The sequence below is a fragment of the Pelophylax lessonae genome (genome assembly GCF_965119305.1).
Source record: "Pelophylax lessonae genome assembly, chromosome: 5".
In the NCBI taxonomy this organism is placed as follows: Eukaryota; Metazoa; Chordata; class Amphibia; order Anura; family Ranidae; genus Pelophylax; species Pelophylax lessonae.
The window spans coordinates 355636833-355642832 of record NC_138772.1 but is presented as its reverse complement, the minus strand read 5'-3'; positions in this window follow the sequence as shown (position 1 = coordinate 355642832).

The window sequence follows — 6000 nt, the reverse complement described above, 5'->3', positions numbered from 1 at the left end:
TGAAACCACAACCGGTCATGGATTATAACAACACCATGGGAGGTGTGGACAGAGCTAACCAGGCCATGACTTTCTATCCGGCAATACGGAAACAACAGAAAAAATATTATAAAAAAATATTCAGGCATCTCCTGGAACAGTGTTTGTGGAATGCATTCATTCTCCTAAAAAAGAAGATGCCTGTGGTTCATGCGGACTTTGTGTGGAAAATTGCTGAGCTCATATTTCTCAGGCACCAAACACCAACAGTAAGTAGATCCGGATGCCCTGCTGCTGGTGTTGTAAACCCCCGAACGCCTGACCGGTCATGACTTTATGGACCACATTCCACCAACGGAAAAGAAGTCTGCACCCACAAGGATGTGTGTGGTTTGCTGTTCCAAGCTTAACGACACTAGACAGAAAATCAGAAAAGAAACGCGGTACTACTGTCCTGACTGTGACGTTGGACTTTGTGCTGTACCCTGTTTCAAAATATTCCACACCGGGATGTTTATTGAAGCAATATGACCACTAATATTGCATCCTTTTTGGAAAAAAAAAAAAAAAATATTGCATCCTTGTTTGACAAAAAAAAAATGTCAGTATTTTTGATTACGTTATTTACTATAATTTATTGAATAAAAAGTGTTATTTTTTGGGAAAAAAGTGTTATTATTATCATATTATTATTTGTTATTATTTTATAGTTATTTATTATATTATAATTTAGGATTTTGTGTTTCAAACTTTATCATACCCGAGATGTTATAAAGAAGAACGCACAGTAAAAAGAAATCAAATATAAATAGTTGGTTTGGGCTGCTCATCCTTAAGAATTACTAGCAAAATAATGGTACCGCTTTCAGCACCTAAAATCTGAAATAATCATACCGCCAGAGAGGTTAATGGGGATGGACTCAAAAACTACCAAAAGCTAACATTTTGTCCTTCTCATTGCCCTCAATTATTTTCCTCAAAGTGAAAGAATTTCACCAAAATCTCTATATTTTCACTGAAATTTCAGAGCAATTAAAACTCTTGAAGTGGTTCTAAAGGCTGAAGGTTTTTTACCTTTATGCATTTTATGCATAAAGATAAAAACTTTCTATGTGCAGCTGCTCCCCCTAGCCCTCCCCAATCTTTACCTGAGCTCCCTCCAATCCAGCGATGTTCACAATAACTTCAGCTCTGTGGGGACTCTCCCTCCTCATTGGCTCCCACTGCTGTCAATCACAGCCAGAAAGCCAATGAGGAGAGAGTGAGGACGGGCCTGAGCCACAGCTCTATGTGTCTTATGGATGCTTAGAACAGTGGCTGGGAGCGAGCATGCAGCACTGCCCACAGGGAAACCAGCTTTCTCTGGGGGCACTGCTCGAGGGGGAGAAACCTGGAGCATCTGCAGGGGACCAGAAAAGAAGAGGATCAGAGCTGCTCTGTGCAAAATCACTACACAGAGCAGGTGATTATAACATATTTGTTATTAAAAGAAAAAAAAAAAACTGAAGCTTTAAAGTTTTACTAAACTCACAACAGTAAAATCAGTCTGTAAATGCAGAATGGCATTCTTGTTATACTCACGGTGGAAACTAAGGGGTTAATCCTCTGCATTGTGTAAAAAAGGCTGTTTGATCTTGTATGCACAGATCATCCCCTTCCTGCACTTTCCCCTTGGACAAATCTGGATAAGACACAGTGAGTGGAGTCAGGCTACACATGCTCAGTTTGAGAGAGAACATTTCCTGTTAGATTGGAGCTAGTCAGGTCACATGGTATTGACATCACACATTTGGACGTGTATACAGATCCTAAATAACAGCCCAGTCCCTCCCTCCTCCATGTCCAGTTACTAAAAAAGAACACAGTGAGTGGGATGTCAAATCTTAATTGGTGGATGACCCGCCTCCCATAAAAGCATGAGGACACAGGCTATAGTGGATTTCAAGAGGCAGTCATTCCCATAAACAAGATACCACTACTGCATTGTTCTATATTACACATGCAGCAATCAGCTATGATGTCCATCCCACCTGGCACCCCATTGCCACCTTGCTAAGAACATACCCCCTGTCATCCTCATCACACCTGGCACCCCACTGCCACCTTGCAAACACACATCTGGCAGCTGGCAGCCCAATGCCAACTTGCTCACATCCTACCCCCTGTCATCCACATCCTCATCACGCCAGCCACCCTACTGCCATCTTGCTAACACTCTATCTCCTGTCATCCTCATCACGCCTGCCACCTTGCTAACACCCTGCCTCCAGTCATCCTCATCACACCTGGCACCCCACTGCTGCCTTGCTAACACCCTACCTCCTGTCATCCTAATCCCCCCTATAACCCACTGCCAGCTTCCGAATTCCTGCATTGACAAAGCAGCTTATTGCAATGTTGAGAGGACAAGGGTCTCTTCCCTTACACATGTGTCGTGGGGGGTGACATGGTCTGTGGACAGGGGCATATTGAAATATGGAATACTATGTTAACAATAAAGATGTCACCCCAGTGGAATGCATAAAGTGTTTCTAAACCCAGGACAGTAAAATCAGTCGGTATATGCAGTAAAGCAAGCTTGTTATACCCCTTAGCGTGGAAACTAAGGGGTTAACTCCACATTGTGTAAAAAGGCTGCTCTGCCCTGTCTTCTGTGACTCTTCCCTTCTTCCACTGGTTTAAAAAAATAACCCAATATTTACAGTCTTTGGAATCAGGCTGTACATGCTCAGTTTGGTGTGCATTGCTAGAACATTTTTTTTTTTTCTTGGGAGAGTGCATGTGATCAGTAAAGGGCCAATCAGCACTGTCCAGACAGAGGGTCATGGGTCCTGAATCCTGATAGGACAGCTTAGTGCAGTATGAAAACTCATCCTTCAAGCTTTACCAGATGCTCACACAAGTCACCAGACTTCTAATGTTGCTGATGAAAAAAGGTATTTCTCAGTTTATATTTACTAAAATAATTGCATTTCATGTTCTGTGTACTGTTGGAGACCAGATATACAGTAGTAAATGTAGGGTCCTGGATTTAGTAACACTTTAATATCACCTAAAATTTAACTCATTCCTACTTTCTAGTAAGAACTGCTGAGGATATACTGTATGCTTTGTTAAACAAACATTTTTTTTTTTGCCATGGTTCAGTAGGTAGAAAGGTTCATCAACAAATTAGACTTTTTCAAGGCTTGATCTCTGCAAGGGACTAGCAGAATTCCTAATGCACAGGCACCTTTTAGTCATGGTATTCAAGGTAAGATATATCTGATATATTCAGTTTACAATTTTTCAATTTATTTAAAGTCATTGTTCAGAAATATCTTAATATTGATAACATTGAACACTGTGAGGTTGATTTACTAAACCTACAGAGTGCAAAATCTGGTGCAGCTTCCAGGTTTTATTGTCAAAACTTAATTGAACAAGCTGAAGTTAGAAGCTGATTGGCTACTATGCAAAGCTGCACCAGATTTTGCACTCTCAAGTTTAGTAAATCAACCCCTTAGGGACATATTTATGAAGCAATGAATGTGACTTTCATAAAACATTCACTGGTGGTGAACATAGGTGTGCGCAGCCTATAGCATTTGGGTGAGCACCCCAAAGCTCAAACACATACTGTATGCCTGTGTGCAAGTGTATATATACTGGCGGTGTCAGTAGAGCAGTGGACAGTGTTAGTAGAGCAGTGGATGTGTCAAAAGGGCAGGGATTGGTGTTAGTAGGGTATTTTTTACAATGAAATTATTTTTAATTATTTCTTAAAGGAGAATTATTTTTTTTAATTGGGGGAATTATCAGGGGTCTAAACAGGGGGAATATGCACCACACGGGGTGATTAGGATGTGCCCAGGCACACCCTGTACGCACGCCTATGGTGGTGAATCAATCACTGTCATTTGAAACACATGCACCAGGAAGAGTCCTCTGCATTAAATAGCTGGTGAATGTCAGTTTCACTACATTTTAAGTATGCCCCATACTGCTTTATAAATATGCCCCATACAGAAAAATGATAGCTTTTTGTCAACTCTATTTTGTTTTCCTGTGTTTTCCTAATGTCTCTTCCAGATGACTATTTCAGAATAGCACTGATGCAGTAAACACTATACCTCTTTCCGGAATACGCGCTGAAGTTATTTATGTGTTTATTACCGTTTTATGCTTTTCTGCAATGCAATTATGCTAGGTAAATATGTCACTCTTTGCGTTAATAAACAAAGCAGCAATTTGTATGGAAAATATGTAAAGCAGCTTAATGTAAGTGTTGTGAAGCTTGCAAGACGTTTCCATTTTCTCTGATGGAAAATGCTAATCTGCTCACCCACTGAATATGTTCCTTTGTGTTCCTATGGAATTTACAGTACGACAGTGAAAACACTTCATAGTAGGTCCTCTCCAAAACTGCAGGATATAGATCTGGACAAGATAAATGTGCTTCCAATCACCGCCACTTCTCATTTAATTAATGTATCAGATGCCTATTAATCAGCTGTATCTGCGAGAGACATGGTTTATTTAATGTTTAAAATATTTATTGTGAAAAGGTGGGTGCCCATAGTTACTTTAAAAACAGTTCATGAGTATAGATTTTAACCATTGGTAATATATTTATGTGCTTTAAATATGAATTTGAAAATGTATGTGTTTTGCAGGCATTTTCATTGTCAAATGACTAAAAACAATAGTGATGGAGTGTACATGTGGGTAAAGGTACAAAAGGTTGAACCTTTAAGAACTCTTAACACTCTTAAACTGTAAACTTTAACAACAAACTTTTCTATTTGTTACTTTGTGGTCTGTTAAATATACCATGAAAAGCATTGTGCTACATCTGTTCATAGTGCAAATATGATCTGTGGATCCTACCTGACATGTGAGCTGATAATTCCTTGTCCTCCTTGCCTCTATTGACTGTTATCAGTATTGTCCCTGTTTTCTCTGTCCACTACAGAAACCCCGCTTATATTATTGAGACTATCAGGGGATCCTAAAACACTTCCTGTTCTAGGGTGACAATGGTGCTCCTTCATAGATACAGGAAATGTTTATGTAGCTCTACCCCTGTAGGAGTCGCTGTGTTGAGCGAACACGGACTGTATTATTCGTGTTCGTACCGAATAATTGGATTTTTTTTACCCGAACACGGACACGGACACTTTACTGTATGTTCGGGTAAAAATCCGTGTTCGGTCGTTTTATTTCCGGGTTTTGCATGCTTTGGCGCTCTTTTCATGGCGGGCTTTCAACAGCCAATCAACAATCGTTTAACTGGTGTGCCTTAAGCCATCCCAGCCATGCCTGCAAATGTCTTAGTAGCTGTGATTGGCCGTCTGAAGCATGTGACCAAGTCTTTATAAGTTCGAGGCAGCCGCCGCAGCAGCGTCATTCTGCTGCTTAGCTAAGGGACAGAGCACACATCAATGTGCTGGCTGCTGATTAGGGAAAGATAGGCAGGAAAAAACCATTTGTGTCCGGATAGAATTGAGGGACAGGTCGGAGTGTTTAGGCAGGGCGAGTTGTAGGCATTTTAGGGATAGAGTCTGCTGAATTATAGGGTCAGTGTCTTCTACAAACTACAATCGATATTGCTGTGTGGGGGGTGGGGTGAATCTGCACTCAATCCTGATCTACGATCTCTTCTCAATCCTGTTAGGGACAGAGTCTGCTGAATTTTAGGGAAACTGTGTTCTACAAACTACAATCGATATTGCTGTGTGGTGTGGGATTGGAGATAGGCAGGTGTCAGTGATCCACATCCATTTTTCTGTGTGTGAGCTGCAGTGAACACAATCTTTTTGGGCTGCAGTGAACACAATCTTTTTGGGCTGCAGTGAACACAATCTTTTTGGGCTGCAGTGAACACAATCTTTTTGGGCTGCAGTGAACACAATCTTTTTGGGGTGCAGTGAACAAAATCTTTTTGGGGTGCAGTGAACACAATCCTTTTTGGTGTGCAGTGAACACAATCTTTGTGGGGTGCAGTGAACAAAATCCTTTGTGGGGTGCAGTGAACACAAT